The sequence below is a fragment of the Elephas maximus genome, chromosome 2 (genome assembly GCF_024166365.1).
Source record: "Elephas maximus indicus isolate mEleMax1 chromosome 2, mEleMax1 primary haplotype, whole genome shotgun sequence".
NCBI lineage: Eukaryota > Metazoa > Chordata > Mammalia > Proboscidea > Elephantidae > Elephas > Elephas maximus.
In genome coordinates, this window is record NC_064820.1 from 64,168,708 (window position 1) to 64,187,236 (window position 18,529).

At 37.5% G+C, this 18,529-nt stretch overlaps 1 protein-coding gene across 10 annotated transcripts in view; it reads right to left on the reverse strand.

The window, feature by feature from the left end:
• Nucleotides 1-18,529, reverse strand: part of PDE4D (phosphodiesterase 4D) — a 1,645,162-nt gene that overhangs the window by 1,001,004 nt on the left and 625,629 nt on the right. The window lies entirely within an intron of this gene.

Genomic DNA, 18,529 nt, shown 5'->3' on the forward strand with positions numbered 1-18,529 from the left:
TCACGTGTAGCTAATTCCTAATCCTGCTTTTCAACCTTTCCAGACATTTGCAGCACAAAATTTGCAATTGACTTCACAGACAATTATGCTCAGATTCAATTTATTTTTTAAATACCAGAAATAGGTTATTACTATCACTATTATAAGAGAAATACATATTTATTATGGAGAACTTTAGAAATAAGAACGGGACAAAGAATCTCCTGTAAGTCACCTATAGTTCCCCACTAGAGATAACCATGGCTAACAGATGGATGTAGTTACTCCCTCTTGGTCTTTTCAAATATGTATATATATATATTTTCAAAGCTGTTATTATATTACATAAACATATATCCTTATTTTTCTCGTTCAATAGTTCATTGTAAGTAGTTTCCCACATTTTAATACCCCAAATAGTCTTTGAAAAGAGGTATTTTAATAGCTGCATAATATTGAATTCACAAAGCAGTATGTCTAGCTTTAGCTTCTCTGTTCCCTAAGGGTAAAACCTAGTTTTCTTAACTTGACCTGCATGCTCTGATCTGCTTACCACCCTGGCCTTACTCTTGGACACTAGAAAGTACTACACTTTCTTTTAGGCCTTCACATAGCTGGTTCTTCCTGCTTAGAAAATTTTTCCCTGTGGCAGGCATAATTTTAAGATAGCTTCCAAGATTCCTGTCCCCTTGTGAACACGTCCTATATAATCCCCTTATGCTGAGTGTGAGTAGGATCTGTGAGTATAATGGGATGTCACTTCCATGGCTAGGTTATATTATATGGAGAAAGTGAAGGTATTTTGCAGATGTAACTCAGGGCTCCAAATCAGTGACATTTGAACTAAACAAAAAGGAGATTACTGAGGGTGGACCTAACTTAATCATAACCCTTGAAAGAGGAACGGAGTTCTTCCTGAATAAAGAGAGTCTCCTGCATTAGTTAAAGAAGTAAGTTGATATACTATGAAAGGGACTGTGAGAGGGCCCTGTGGCAGGAACTGTGAGAGTCTCTAGTTGCTGAGAGTGTCCCCCAGCTGACAGCCAGCAAGAAAGCAGGGACCTCGGACCTACAACTCCAAGGAACTAAATTCTGCCAACCACCTGAGTGAGCTTGAAAGAGGACTCTGAGCCCCAGAAATGAATGCAGCCTGGCTTACATCTGATTGTAGCCTTGTACGAGACCCAGAGCAGAGACCAGTAAGCTGTGCCTGACTCACGACCCACAGAAAGTGTGAGGTAATAAATGTTGTAGTTAAAGCTACTGTCTGTGGTAGTTTGCTACCTAGCAATAGAAAACTAATGCATTCCCTTTCTTCCTTCCTCTGGCAACTTCTACTCATCTTTCAGTTCAGAGCTTTGGTGTATCTTCCTTCAAGAAACCTCTCCTGATTCCCCCTATTTATTGTCCCAGCTCTTTTTTCCCCATCCAATAACACTAATCACACATGGAGTGGAAGCTGCCTATTTTTTTGCTTACAGACAATCAGCAAGCACGCTGAGGCTCAGAAAGGTGAAGATATATTTGCCCGATAACCACAGTATATAAGGACATCTGAAGAAAAGCAACGTATGGGGACCACTGTGCACACTTGAGTTTTAACAAATTTCTAGCGCAAGACGTAGCAAATTTATCATAATGTATAACATTTAACATATTATCTGAAACTAATCTCACATAGAGGTGACTCAGACAAACCCAACGAGGAAAATTTCATTGAATTATTCATGTGTGCGTTAGCTGTGTGGATACAGAACCCGATTCTATATACAATTTGCTATACAGCTTTGTCAGTTTTTATGTAAAAATTGGTAAGACTGAATAAAATTGCATCTTTATAGTAATTTCTCATTTATTGATGTCTTCTGAAGAAAACAGTTCGTTCTCATTCCGAGAAGCAATTATGTTCTAGGGCTGTGGAGTGACTCATCTGTGCCATTACAGGAGGTGAACATGCCCTACATGCTAATGATATCACACTGAAAAACCTTCCAGATATTAGAAACGAAAGCAAATATATGTGCGATATTTGAATCCCATGTTAAAGATGGGGTTAGAGTGATAATGCAGCTAAAATAAACACAAAGGCCCAGCGAGTCTTGCCTTTTTATGATGACTAGGGAAAATTAAAAAAAAAATAATAAAAATTACTTCTTTCCATTATATACAAATCTGCTTATTTATTGACCTTATCTACAGTGGCAGCTGATTTAATGCTGGACACTCACAGAAAAAGGTCAGCATCTACTGGCTTTGGGTAAGTATACAATTCGGCATCTTCAGCACTGTTGGACTGGTGAGTTAAAATTCTTTCCTGAGGCCCATCAATTCCTTCCAAATTGGACCTGTCAAGCAGAAGAGCTGACAGACCCAGGAAGAATTCAATAATTCTTAAACTTTGTTTCCAAGAAATACCTGGATGCTTCTTTAAAATTCAGAACTCCAGGTCCCTCTCCCAGAGATGGAGCCCTGGGATATGCATTTTAAACAAGCCCCAGAGATGACTGTGACATGGTGGTTCAGTTCTCTCACTTTCAATATCATTGATTAGCTCATTGCTTCTTGGAGGGCTTGCTTCAAAAGCCAGAGGTGTTTGCCTAGTGTTTTCTACTCTGAATGAGAAAGACTCTTCAGGGTGTATGGGGTGGGTGAGAGGGAGGTGGAAAGAAGGACTCAATGTTTAGGGGACACTGAGCTTCTGTTCAAAGTGATGGTAAAATTTGGGAATGGATAAGGATAATGGTTGAACAACATAATGACCATAATATCACTGAACAATGCACATGAAGGAAGACTGTTGAGATGTCAAATGTTTTCTTACATATATTTTTATCACAATTTAAAAAGAAAAAGAAAAACAAGTAGCAGAACATACAACAACAAAACCAATGTAAATTCCCTAGTCTTAATGAGGAATTCAAATGTCTATAGGGTCTATAGAAACCCTGGTGGTATAGTGGTTAAGAGCAATGGCTGCTAACCAAAAGGTGGGCTGTTCAAATGCACCAAGTGCTCCTTGGAAACCCTAGGGGGCAGTTCTACTCTGTCCTCTAGGGTTGCCACGAGTAGGAATTGATTCGATGGCAATGGGTTTTGTTTTTTTTTGGTTTTATACAGCCTAAGCAGGAATGCAAATGAATGAAAACAAATAAAAAGCAGGGACACCACTGAATTATAGACAGTCAGCCCCAAGGAAAAGCCACTACTCAATGTGTAGCAATATCGGCAGGTGGGAAAGTAAGACCAGTGTCGTCAGATCTGCTCTGTTTTCAAGAGAAACTGAAAAGCCAGATTTTTGTGTGAACTCTCCAGATTTTTTTAAATTCTCAGTTTTAAAAACAAAGCCTACGATTGGACTAAGGGCTTCCAATTTTCAACCTCTGCCTTAATCCATCAGTGTAATTCTCCATAAAATTTGAGAAATTGCAAAGCCTATTTCATTGACAGTGGTGGTGAGATGAGAACATGAACATGACCTTCACAGGTGAGAGACAGGAAGAAATGCCGGTCTGTGCAATGCCCCTCAAGGACAGACAACTGAGAAAGGGCTGCCTTTTCAAAGAGCTCAGCGCTGTGAGAAGGTGTTTATTCCAGAATGTGAAAAGTCTCTGAATTGGATTTCTTCTTTTAATAAAAAATGTTCTCACATTTCCATTCCCAGGATAGCCCACACCTAATCACCTACAATCTTCTGCAGCTGGTAAACTCAAGCTCGGCTCTACAATGCATCAAGGTGCTATAGCATAAAGCAGATTCCTATGTCTGCTCTGGCCTCAACCTTACTCTTCACTTTGGCCTGTACCCACGGGGTCCAGATGCGCTCGGGCGAGGTGCGTGGGGAAGAGGACAGTCCTACCAGTGCAAAACGGGGTCCAGATGCGCTCGGGCGAGGTGCGTGGGGAAGAGGACAGTCCTACCAGTGCAGGTGAGGTTAAATGCTGGACTATTAACTGTGCTTGAGGGATGACAGGAACTGACCTTACTTTTTTTTTTTTTTCTTTCATCTTTCCTTCAAATCTTTTATTTTCTGAGTTCTTAAAAAAAACAAACAAAAACTGGAAGAAACTGAGGACAAAGCCTCAGCATCAGCTAGAGGCCAAGTGGCATGGGCTGGGCCTCCTGGGTCTGCAAAATGGTGGGAGGTCCCGAGGCCTTCAGGCATGTTTCACTTGAGTGGGGAGGAGCAAGTCACTTAAAAAAATATATATATATTAAAAATATATATATATATTAAAAAAAAAAAAATATATATATATATATATATATATACTGTACACATCTCTATGAGCATCCTGTGTCTGGTGAGATATCCTATGTGTTGGGGGGGGAGAGGGGAGGCGCCAGGTGCTGGTACACTTCCTTCTGGGTCAGCTTCTCTACAGGGCTTACTGACCCGGCCAGCAGGCTGGGCTGCGGGCAGCCTGGTTTCTTCTGGGAATGGAGAGGAAGTTAAAATTCAGTTCCAACCCATGGTGGGCAGTGGCCAGAGGCATGGGAATGGTCACCACTTAACTAAGAAATTTCTGCTGCTCTGTGCCCGTCGGATGGTCTCCTCCCCTATCTTCTTTTTTTCTTTTTCTTCTGGGATGGTGAGTCAGGGTCTTTGCTTGAGGCCTTTTTTTGTTTTCTTTTTCTTTTCCTTGTCACACGCATGGTATCTCTCAGAAATGTTGGAAACCATCGAAACTTCCCAAATATCAAACTTGACTTTTTTTCCTTAGGTGTCAGTTTCTTCCAAACACATTCTTCGTGTTTGGAGAAAATCCTGGAGAGCACAGATAATTTCTAAGTCAGGCAAACAGCCAGGAAAACCTCTATAATCTGAGCCCAATAACTCCATATGGCAAATTTGACAGAGATCTGCTCTGAAAGTCCTTCTGAAACCATTGGCTTGTGCCAAGTTATACAAAAATCAGGGCAGTGCCAGCTCCTCTGCCCCAAAACCATGAAGATTAAATAATATTTTGAGCTTTTTGGTGCAGTTTATTAGTGTGAATGCCATAAAAACAAAAACATATTTCTTGTGTGGGACAGGAAGGTTCATGCTAAAGTATTCCCTTCTAAGCCTTTTATTTCACAGTATATAATTGGGATCACAGTAATGATCTCAGGGGAATAGTTTGATCCACTGGTGGACATTATCAAAAGCAATTTACTAGAGGAAGGCCAGGCTTAACTGAACTGTGAAAACGTTTTCAGTGAGAAAACCTGGGTGGCTTTATGTCTAAAGCTATTTCATATTTTAAAATCTTTATTTAAAAAATAAAAGACACTGGCCACCCAACTGCATACAGAAAATAACCTCTAATGATGGATTACTGCTTTGGTATATCTGATAGGTCAAATCACCTAATGTTTGTTTTCTGCTTATTGCAATTTCAAAGGAACTTGGTGCTCAAAAAAATAGTTTAATGTAATGGCAGAAAGTGATAGGAAGATTCACCTGTTTCATTTTCTCCATAGCGTTCTTATACTTCCAGGCTTGAATCTGATTTGCATTGTGGTTGCTAGTTTCATTAAAATCAATTATTTTATGTTTTCCAATATTCGATTAAAATGGACCCAGCATGTAAGACTTTCCAGCCACTAAAATGATGTTCTCAAAGAATTTTAATGCCATAGGCATTTTCATGGCACAGTCTTCTAATGTTGTGAAATGACAAAAGCAGATTACCAAACTGCATATATCCCATGACCCCAATTAAAAAAGTATGCATAGAAAATATGACATACTGTTAACATAATTAATTTTAATGATGAGATTAAGAGTGAATAAAGAAATTATCCTTTCTATTTTTTGTATTCCAAATATGCTACAGTGTATATTCTATGCTGATTTTAAAAGTATAAGTACTTTTAAAAGAAGATTATGGATGAATACAAATGCCGACTCTAAAGCTGAAGATGTTGTTGTTAGGTGCCATCAAGTCAGTTCCGACACATAGCGACCCTATGTATAACAGAAAGAAACTCTACCTGTGCCATCCTGACAGTCATTGCTATGTTTGAGTCCATTGTTGCAGCCACTGTGTCAATCCATCTCATTGAGGGTCTTCCTCTTTTTGCTCACCCTCTACCAAGCATGACCTTCTCCAGGGGCTGGTCCCTCCTGATAACATGTCCAAAATATGTGAGATGAAGTTTCACCGCCCTTGATTCTAAGGAGCATTCTCGCTGGACTTCTTCAAGTACAGATTGGTTCATTCTTCTAGCAGTCCACAGCATATTCAATACTATTCACCAACACCATAATTCAAATGCATTAATTCTTTGTTCTTCCTTACTCATTGTCCAGCTCTTGCATGCATATGAGGCAACTGAAAATACCATGGTTTGGGTCATGTGATCTCTGGAATCATTTCTATCACCAAGGCCACATTTTCCAACTACTGATCCTTCTTTATTTTCAACTTTCTCATTCCAGTCACCAGTAATTATTAATGCATCTTGATTGCATGCTTGATCAATTTCAGACTGCAAAAGTTAATAAAAATTTTTAATTTTCTCATCCTTTTCATTAGTGGTTGGTATGTAAATTTGAATAATAGTCATATTAATTGGCCTTCCTTGTAGGCATATGGACATTATATTATCATTGACAGTGTTGTACTTCAGCATAGATGTTGAGATGTTCTTTTTGATGATGAATACAATGATGTTTGTCTTCAATTTGTCATTCCTGGCATAGCAGACCTTATCATTGTCTAATTCAACATGGTCAGTACTAGTTGTCTTAGTTATCTAGTACTACTGTAACAGAAAACCACAAATGGATAGCTTTAACAAAGAGAAATTTATTCTCTCTCAGTCTAGGAGGCTAGAAGTCTAAATTCAGGGTACTAGCTCCAGGGGAAGGCATTCTGTCTCTGTCAGTTCTGGGGGAAGGTCCTTATCATCAGTCTTCCAAGGTTGAGGAGCTTCTCAGCACAGAGGCCCGCGTCCAAAGGACGTGCTATTCTCGGAAACCCTGGTGGCATAGTAGTTAAGAGCTATGGCTGCTAACCAAAAGGTAGGCAGTTTGAATCCACCAGGAGCTCCTAGGAAGCCCTATGGTGCAGTTCTACTCTGTCCTATAGAGTCACTATGAGTCGGAATCGACTTGATGGCAGTGGGTTTGGTTTTTGTTTTGTTTTGTTTTTTTCTTGTTTTGGGGGGCATGAGGTCCCCTTGTCTCTCTGCTCACTTCTCTCTTTTATACCTCAGAAGAGATTTGCTTAATACACAACCTAATCTTGTAGGTTGGGTCCTGCCTCACTTACATAACTGCCCCTAATCCTGCCTCATTAACATCATAGAGGTAGGACTCACACCCAGCACACAACACATAGGGAAATCACATCAGATGACAAAATGGTAGACAATCACACTATACTGGAAATCATGGACTAGCCAACTTGACACACATTTTTTAAGAGGGCACAATTCAATCCACAACACTAGTTCATTTCGGCTCGCTAATGCTTAAGATACTGATCTTCAAGCATTCCATTTTATTCTTTGACAACTTCCAATTTTCCTAGATTCATACTGTGTACATTCCACGTTCTGATTATTAATGGATGTGTGCATCTGTTTCTTCTCATTTTGAGCCCCGCCACAACAGCAAATGAGGGTCCTGAAAGCTTTACACCATCCATGTCATTAAGGTTGATTCTACTTTGAGGAGGCAGCTCTCCCCCATCGTGTTTTGAGTGCTTGCCATCATCTTTCATCACTGTATCAGACAATGTTCTGCTGCTCTTCATAAGAATTTCCCTGGCCAATTTTTCAAAGAAGTAGATTGCCAGGTCTTTCTTCCTAGCTTGTCTTAGTCTGGAAGCTCAGCTGAAACCTGTCTACTAGGGGTGACTCTGCTGGTATTTGAAACACCTGTGGCATAGCTTCAAGCATCACAGCCACACACAAGCCACCGCAGTATGACAAACTGACAGACAAGAGGTGGAAGCTGAAGATACACACTGTAAAATCTAAAATGTGTCAAATTCATATATGTTGGCAGTAGGCACGTGGGAGAAGTAAGATAAACATGAAAAGACTCATTAATTTAAACTTATTGCAGCAAAGGGTCATCTGAAACACTAAAAAGTTTTAGCATATAAAAGGCTATATTCACAAAATAGACCTGTATTTCATATAAGTTATCTCTAGAGTATCAGACCGTGTGGGACCAGGGGCTGAACTGTTTTACTTTATACAATTTTGACCTATCCAGGCATGACTTTGATAATAACAATGAAAATTAAACTACCTGAGCAACAAAGAGACATGAAGTTTTAATATTTCCAGCAAAATACAAGTAACTTGTAAATAAAAAGAGTTCATCCAGGATGTGCTCTGTGTTCATTATATTCACTGATTATATACACGAGCCACTGGAAAGCGTGCATGTCCCCCACAAGCTGCAATCATCTCTCTTATTCATATTAATTTACTTGTTTTAGAGAGTACAAAGATAAGCTTCAGCCTGATTATTGTAAATGTCAACTTTCTTCAATTACGAATCAGTGGGGTTTACCAGTGTTAAGGGTAACGAAAATGAATTTATTTTTCAATTTTCTGTGAGAACTCTAAACCATATAGAGATAAAAGAGAGTTCACATAGTGGTGCTTGATTTTCATGGGTTTTTATTTTTTTATTTTTGTCAGTTATTTATTTATTTTTGTTTTGCTTTTAAGATAGCCTTTCTGAAATGTCTAGCACATAGAAAAATGTTTGAAAACTCTTTTGTAAATCTCAATTTTTGTGATGTTTTAAAGTTGGATGACTGTTGAACTCTTTGTTAGGCTGAATTCTTTGATTACTTTCTAAAAGTAAATTGAATACACGATATGAGGGCTGTGTTGTCATGGTCTGGAATATATACATATATATATGTAATAAGGAGAGAGAGAGATAGACAGACAGGTAGGCAGGCAGACAGACAGGCAGACAAACAGAAAATGTGTTCCTGGGTGGTATAAACAGTTAATGTGTTTGGATGCTAACTGTAAGGTTGAAAGTTAGAGTCTACCCAGAGGAGCCTCAGAAGAGAGGCCTGGCAATCTACTTCCAAAAATTCAACAATTGAAACCCTACAGAGCACAGTTCTATACATGAAGTCTTCGTGAGCTGGAATCAACTTAATGGCAACTGGTTATTTGCTTTTATATATATATATATATATTTGTATGTGTTTCCATTTGATACATTCACAAATAAACTACTTGTGAAAGTGCTGAAAAAAATTTGGGAAGAGAGAAGAGTCAAAAATATACCTACATACATACTGAAGTTCTAAACTGATTAATGTAATATGTTAATCACTCAGCAGTTTCACACATCCAAATCTCCTTTGTCACGGAAAAAAATCAAAGGTCAGATTCTCAACTTCCTCCCTCTAGTCTCCACCCTCAACACACGCACACACACACAGACACACACACATTTTTAAAAACTAAAATTCGACTTCACTTGGTCAGGTATACCTAAAATTGGCTAATAAATTATAATAATAAAGCTTTCTATTTTCAATCTCTTTGTATAGAGAATCACAAAGAGGGTTATGGTAGAACCTCCAAATTCTTCTCTAGAGTCTGTGTTCTTAACCATTATGCATTTGTAGAAGTCCTCAATTGTAAAACGAGGAGTCCCCATTTGTAGAATGAGGGTAATAAAAATAGCTAGGGCATACGGTTGTTGCAGGAATGAACTTCGACTATCCAGTGTGTGATTTAGCACAGCAGATGCCTAGCATTTAGGACATGCATAGTCACTGCTGGCTGTCACTCCTATTTCAGACAGAGAACAGGGTAAACACAGGCATAGCAACATGAAAGAGCTTAGTATGTCTCAGGGAAACAATAGGCAGTTCAGCATGGCTGAAACATTAAAGTGAGGAGGGGGGATTAGAAAGGTTGAAACATGAGAAGCTGGTATAAATTATCATCTAGATGGCCTTGTTAAGGACTTTACTTAAAGGGTTACAGAAGTAGGCATGACACACCTTTTAGCTAGACCATTTAGAAATGCTTTGAAAGAGATGATGTTAGAAACAAGGACAGAAGTTATAAGGCTACTACTACAGAGGTTCAATAGAGAGATGAGAGCCTGAATAGACGATAGTGATGGACATGACAGAAAGTGGACAATAGAGGAGATGTCTTCCCTCTATATTTTTCAAAAATGCATTTTGTGGTTGTGGTTAACTGAGGTTGTGGTAGCCAACCTCCAAGATGGCCCCAGTGATGCTCTCCTCCTGGTATTCATAGTCCCTCTTATATTGTACCAGTATTGGTCTGGGTGATCAACAGAATATGGCAGGAGTGTTGGTATGCAACTTTTGAGGCTAAGTCATGAAAGGCATTGCTGCTTGCACCTTGCTCTCCTTTATCACTCTCGGAGTGGATGTCAGCCACCATGTCATGAAGGAGCTCCTGTTGGTTGTGGGGTGGCTGGAAATGTAGGGAAATGAGTCCTCCCACCAACACTCAGTACCCATCAAGCCTTTAGGTGTCTGTAACCCAACGACCTCTTGACTAATTTCACAAGAGACCAGCACCAATGTGCCAGCCATGTGAGTGAACTATCTTCTAAGTGGATCTTCTAGTTCCAGCCAAGTCTTCAGAAGAATGCAGTCCTGACTAATATTTTGGCTGCAGTATGAGGAGAGATTCCAAACTAGAACCACCCAACTAAGAATCTCTTGTATTACTGATACACAGATAATGGGAGATTAATAAAATTTTATTATTGTTTTAGTTGCTAAGTTTTGGGGTTACATAGCAATAGATAAAGAGATGTTCAGAATAGTTTCCAAAGATTGAGTCTCTGTCTAGATTACAGTGAACGATCAATTTGTGACAGAGAAAAAAGAGCTGTCCTGTAGTATTTAAGGGGAGGTTTCCAGACAAGCACAGACCAAACCTGTAGTCCTTGTTCCCATGGTTAATGGACCATATGTCACTGTTGGAAACCCTGGTGGTGTAGTGGCTAAGTGCTATGGCCGCTAACCAAGAGGTCAGCAGTTTGAATCCGCCAGGCGCTCCTTGGAAACTCTATGGGGCAGTTCTACTCTGTCCAGTAGGGTCACTATGAGTCGGAATCAACTCAACGGCAGTGGGTTTGGTGGGTTTATGTCACTGATGGATAAAGTGATAGCTAAAGACAAGACTTTGACAACTGGACCAGATGAAAAGCTAAGCATTCTTCTCTCCCTTAGCCCTTCTTCTTAACACCTTGCCTTGTCTTTAACATTCCATCAACACCTTTCTTTACACATTTTGTATAAAAAGAGCAGCAAAATAGAAGAAAAGTCCTTCTGGACTAAATGAAGATAAAGCAAAAACACACGCCTCTTAAATATAGTGAGAATCATGATATGAAGGACTCCTTTGTGCTGCACAGCAGTGGCTATAATTCTAGGATAAAGAGTTTAAATGCCACATAGGAGCACAACTTCAACTCACTGATAATTTTTAACTGAGTTTAAAGATAAATTTAATGTTGGGAAAATATTTGGATTGAAAATGCAGCAATAATATCAAAACACAATTTGAGAATGAAAATAAGCAAATAAGTTTAGAAGGATTTTAAAAGTAATTTATTTCTGATTGAAAAATCATAAATGCTTACTATAAAAATTTTGAAATAAAAAATGTAAAGAATATAAAATGTATCCATAATCCCTATATTTAGAGCTAAAAACTCAAGTTTTTTATGCATGTATTATAAAGTTTAAATATTCCTGCCATTAAAATTTTATATCTTTCCTCTAAATATAACTTGCATTAGTAAAAGCATTTCCTTGTGCTTTCAAAATAATTGAAAAATTATATTTAATTGCTTCTTTTAATAGTTTTTAAACTATAAGAGTAATGCTCAATGCTAATATCAAGAAGGTAGAGCAGAAAGGCAAAAACTTGGGAAAAATAACACTTCAGAAATTAATATTCACCTGTAGTGTATCATTTTTCAATCTTTAAAATATGTATATACATGCATTTACAAAACTAATATTATGCTGATATTTAGCTTATGCTTTTTTTAATAATCAAAATAATGAGAATATTTTCCAATGAAAATATTCTTACAATATAATTTAATGGGTGCACAGTAGTTCATCATCTGAACATACTATAATTTACAGAATTTATGAGTATTTCTTATTGTGATGTATTCTGGTTGTTTTCTTTGATGAACATTTTTGAACAGTATCGTTTGAAATATAAATTGTTTACTTAGGACAATTTCCTAATTATTGTCAACAATGTTCGAATAAATTTAAGGGGTTTGATAGGTTTTAACCAAAGAGTTTTCAATAAATATTGTAGCTGATTATATTTTCACCAAGAGTAAAAAGGAGGCCCTTTCCTCTTGCACTTGACAACATGGGATACAACCATTTTCTCATTCTTAGAATAATTAAGCCATCAAACTCACAGCGACCCTATAGGACAGAGTAGAACTGCCCCATAGGGTTTCCAAGGAGCAGCTGGTGGATTCGAACTGCTGACCTTTTGGTTGGCAGCCGAGCTTTTAACCACTGCAGTACCAGGGCTGCCTTATAGTAATTAAACCAAAAAAAACCCAAACCCATTGCCGCAGAGTCAATTCCCACTCATAGTAATTAGAGGGGAGAAAAACGGAATCTTGGTTATTGTTTTCACGTGCATTTCTTTTATGAGTAGCAAAGTTCAACTTTTTTTCTTATTTATTTGACATGATTTATTTTTATGTATGTTTACCTATGAATGTCTTGTGGCCATTTCAAATCAGTATATTCATCTTTTTTATTGTCTTTTAAGAACTGTTTACGTATTACAGATATCACTCATTTGTCTATGCAGTTATTTTTTTAACTTGTGATTTCCTTTTTAATTTTCTTTATCCCTTTTTAAGTAATATAAATTTTTAAATATTCATGCAGTAAAGTATATCAATAGTTTCCTTTATTATTTATGCCTTAGAAATTGTTCTTTGAAAGAGTTATCTCCAGCATCCAAAATTATATAAACATTCATGATATTTTCTTTTGGATTTCTATAGATTTCATCTTCATAGTTTTTTTTTTAAGAATCTATATCTGAACCTAATTTTGAAGTATAATGTGTCATTAGAATCTAATTTTTGTTTCAAAAATGTTTTTAAAAATCCATTTACTACACAATTAATACACATTTATCACAGAACTAGTAGAAGGTAGAGATTAGTCAAAAGAAAAAAAAGTCCAACCACAATCCTAGTTACTCCTAACATGTTACACTCACCCTCTCTCCATTCAATCTTTCTTTGCTGTCTTACTTCATTACTGTGTGTACATGCATGTATGCATGCATCTCAGAATGGGGGAGAGCTACAACTTATTGTGTGGGCAGTGCACAACTTACACAACTGTTCTTGGTGGGCCTAGTGTATGTCTTCTTTAATAATTTCCTTTGAGTAGGAGTCTAGATTTACAATCACTGATTCGAAGGGCTTGTGCCTGTATAAAATATGCATTGTTACATCGCCATCAAGAAACACTGATTCATTTTATTACTACCATGATTTTTGTGAGATCATTTCCATAAACTCTCATCAAAACTGATCACCATAAATATTTTTCAATTTCATAAAGGGAAATTATATCACATTAATATTTTAATTTTCATTCCTCTGACTTCATTATGGTCTATTAGCCATTTTTTTTTTATCTTTGAGTCTTTTTTATATGCTTTATCAACTAATTCATAAGGATAGTTGTGTTTTTTAAGCAATTTTACAAGTTCTAGATAATATATTAAAGAGTTAAATTTATCAGTTTTGTTGCAAATATTTTCTCAACAGTTTGTGGTTGATTTATTAATTGCACTTATGCAGTTTTGGAAGGACAGAAGCTTTTAAACAGAGAAAGTACAAATTCTGTTTTTCACCACTGGATTTGATTCAAATTTGTTACTCTTGACGTTTTCTTAGCCATTACAAGGTGCCAGATACTGAACACAGCACTTTTACATGCTCATATATTTAATAATCAAAATGGACCTGTGAGGTAGAAATTATCTTCTCCATTTCAAAGATGAGGAAACAGGGATATGGAGACATCAGGGAGCTCAAAATTATAGAGATTAGTGCCTGACAAATTGTAGTGTTTGTCTGAGCTCCTAGGAATGCCATTAAATATAGATTCTTATTCAGGAGGCCTAGGGCGTCCTGGAGCCCTGGTGGCCCAGTGGTTAAGCGTTCTGTTGTTAACTTAAAGGTCAGCAGTTCAAATCCACCAGCCGCTCCTTGGAAACCCTATGGGGCAGTTCTACTCTGTTCTACTGAGCTGCTATGAGTCAGAATTGACTCAACAGGCAATGGGTTTTTGGTTTGGTAAGGGCCTGAGATTCTCCAGTCTAACAAGCTCTCAGGTGATGGTGCTGATCCATGGACCATACTCTGAGTAGCAAGGACAAAGATAACCATTAAATAGTGGGACTTGATCTAAATACATACACACACACGCATCTATATGTACACATACATATATACCTAGGTCTTTAGGCTCCTTCTTTCCACTAAAGTCCCTGGCTGGCTCTTGTCTACTAACCTAAAGGATGGGCAGTTCAAACCATCCCTCTAAGTGGCACCGTGGAAGAACAGCACGGCAATCTGTTTCAGTAAAGATTACAGCTCAATAAACTCCAATGGGCAGTTCTACTCTGTGAAATGTAGGATTGCTATGAGTCAGAATCGACTTGATGGCGATGGTTTTGGTTTGGTTTTTTTGGTGTCTTTCCACTCTACCATGCTTCCTCTAGTTGCTGCCAGCACACATGACCTACATATGTAATCATCCTCTGACAACATTGCTACCTAAAACAAACACCTTCTCAAGCTCCATCTTTATTTACAAGGATAAGCATGGTAAGAAATGCTTAAAGGATCTGAAAGTCAATGTGAGTGATGAAAACAAATTTAGAAGAAAAAAACTAGAAAGTATATCACACACACATACACACAAAATGTTCCCATCACACTTTTTAAGGGAAATTGTGAAAGCTCCATCACTAAGATTAACTTTAAAAGAAGACCGGGGAATTATATTCCAAAGAAAAACCAGAAAGGCTAAAATATTCATAGTTTATATTTCATAATCTATGTATTCTTTAAATATGGAACATTCACAATTATTGCTGGGGCAAATGCCTATTGTGGATGTTCTTGAAATGAGAACATTCTATCCCCATAATCTTACATCCACGATGAATTCTTAGGAAGACAGGAAGAAGAAATTACTGCCATTCAGTATGAGACTATTTTTTTATAACAAATTTGAAAGGAAGAGCATTATTTCACACAAATACATTTTTTGATGTACATAATTATCATATCTACAAAAGACTTAATTCGAACTTGACAAAAATAATTATTTCTAACTATGAGTCAAGTATTCTAGGCTATTGCCCTTGGATTGAACAAGAGTTACATGTGATTCAGGCAATTTTTTTCTGATTTGTTCACTAAAGTATGACAACTGTAGGACACATTACAGCTTAGGACTAAAGGATCAAATGGGCATTATTTCCAAAAAATGAGATGGCAATCCAGTAGGAGAACTGAATTGAACTCAGAGCTCATAATTCCAGTTCAATACAAATATTCCTCAGTAATAGATGAGAATTATAGCATTTTAGACGAAAGAAACCTTAAGAGATCATTTAGCTCACCCCCTGCTCTTGAAGATGACTTTCCTACTGCTTTTATTTATAAAAAGTGGAAAATAGTATATATAATTTTTCTTTTGGCACTGGAATTCTACACTTAGATGCCTTTGCTCTCTCAGCTTACTGAGCCTTTCTGATGTTCACCCGCATAATACAGATGAAAAGAAGGCTGTGGAGGAAAAATAAAGTCAGGATTGAATGTCATATTAATGTGAAAAAAAGTATTTCTGTAGGAGCATATTTCTCCCATCAATGAGTGGAACAGTTAAATGCATAAATCTCCCACGCATTAATGGGAGAATAAATCTTATAGTGATGAGTACATGAAAGATTTTCCTCTGAATAGTGGAGAATACATAGTCATAGTAGCTGCAAGTAATTTTGTAATTACCTTACTCTATTACCGACTTGGCACCTGCTCAGTACACTGAGACCTTTCCCTTTCATCATTGAATTTTGCATTTAATTTGCATAATGTGCCAAAGAAGAAAAATAATGGATCTGGCTGAAATCTGAAGTAAATCAGGGGGAAAAAATTCAGAAACAGGCATGTCCCTGGAAATATATTAAAATAAAAGGCATGTCAACATGAAGTCCCCAAGTGTTCATTTCTAAGTCCCTGAATTGCATAATTTTTAAACTTCTACAAGAAGTCTTGAATGCTTAGTCTTCTTTAAAAATATTATTTTTTTTAAAAAAGAGTAGATTTCAAAGAAAGCGAGCCTTTCTAAGATTTATTTATGCTATAAACCACTCACTTGGTAAAAGGCAGGAGTATTCCATTTTATGGGATAGATAAGATGTGTAGCATCACCGATTTGGAAATATAAGAATGGAATAATGCACTAAAATTCAGGATTGTTCATATAGCATACACGAATTCTGCATGCCCACACAAGCTCCTTATCATCTGCCATTGTCTAAATCTTATACCTGAGTTCAGAGTCAAGAAATGCCCAGCAGGGAAACAAAGTCAGTGCTCAGCAAGTGCTAACAGAAACCGCACTGCCTTTGGAGTGATTGCCAAGGAGGCAGACCCACATCCGCCCTTAACCATTGGTTAATCTGTTTTCACGCACCACACATTTGCCTATAGCAGGAAACAACTACACCCTGCCTGATATGAAGAACAATAATTTGTTGCTAGGGTTATTGGTATGCTTTCTGGGAAATCATACTTATCTCTTCAACTGGTTCTTGGGAGATTTACTGGTACCTTCTTAACCCCAGAGAAGTCATTCTTTATTCTGCTTATAAAAGATTCTAGTTCCCAGAATACATCAAAGGATTTTATATTTTTTAAATATAGGAAAAAGAATAGTTGGATTTTTCTTCAACTCAAATATCATCTTCGAATATCACATGGGAAGAATTATAAATAAATTATGACTAAAAGCTACCAGGTTTATTTCCCAGATGAGCAAGTCTGTTTCTGAATCAATATTTATTTTTGCAAACTATTGACGACTAATGTTAGAACTAGTAATATTTCTAAAGATGGAACTCTTGGAACCATTTCCTAATGGGTTTGATACACCAATAAATCTATCAGCCAGATTGTTTCTAAGATTCCTAAAAGTTATGCTAAGGGTCATAAGTGGTGAAGACCTAAAAGAACTATAAGCATTGTCTTAGTTATCTAGTGCTACTATAACAGAAATACCACAAGTGGATGGTTTGAACAAACAAATTGATTTTCTCACAGTTTAGGAAGCTATAAGTTCGAATTCACAGTACTGGCTCTAGGGGAAGGTCTTTATCTCTTCAACTTCTGATTCCTGGTTCCTTGGAGATCTTCATATGGCTTGGCATCCCTTTTACTCCATCTCTCCTGCTTTCAGAAATCCTGGTGGCACAGTGGTTAAGAGCTAGGGTCACTATGAGTAGGGTTTTTTTTTTTTTTTTCCTCCTGCTTTCTCTTGCTTGTTTAATCACTTTTATATCTCAAAAGAGATTATTTAAGACACACCCTACTCTAATCCAGTCTCATTATAACAAGGACAACTCAATCTCAAATGGGATTATAGCTATGGGCATAGAGGTTAGGATTTACAATACACATTTTTTTGGGACACAATTCAATCCACAACAAGCATCAAACTAGATACCCAAAAGACCAAAATTTAAGAAAGGAAGGTAGGTTTCCATCTGGGAATCTTTTTCTCTGCAAAAACAAGTATCTCGATGGTTCTGAATTTTACTTTGACCCATGGTATAAAATGTATACACCTTGGGTATCAATTTGGGTGTCTTAGAGGTAAATATTCTCCTTATATACTTGTGCAGCTTCTGAGACTGACCTTGACATTCTTGTAGGCCCCCATAGTTCGATTCTGAACTATGCTGGTTATTTGGAGCAAAGGAACAAAAAGGCTAGAATTTCCCTTTTCCCTACCTCTCTATGGTAGGTTCTCATCATTTTTTTCTAATTCCCCACTTCTGTGTGCAAATGGTTAACACTATTAGCTGCTAAATGAAAGGTTGGAGGTTCGAGTACACCCAGAGGTGACTGGGACGAAACGCCTGGTGATCCACTCCTGAAAAATCAGTCATTACAATCCCATGGAGCATGGTTCCACTCTGATACACCTGGGATCTCCGTGAGTGGGAATCAACTCAGTAGCAACCAGATTCATATCTACATTCTTTGGTGTGTAACTTTGTCAAGTCTCCCCAACATGGGTGGGAGAATCTGCCCTACCCCTTGATTTGTTGGGCTAGCAACATTTCACTTCTTCCACCGAGGTGAAAAGAACATGTCCAGGTAAGACTGTTGGTTGGAGAAGGTGGGTGAGAGGTATGTGAAACAGAGCCACTCTCAGCCTGCATAGATGTATGAGTCTAGGTAACATTCACAGTATTCTCCACGAGTTCAGCACAG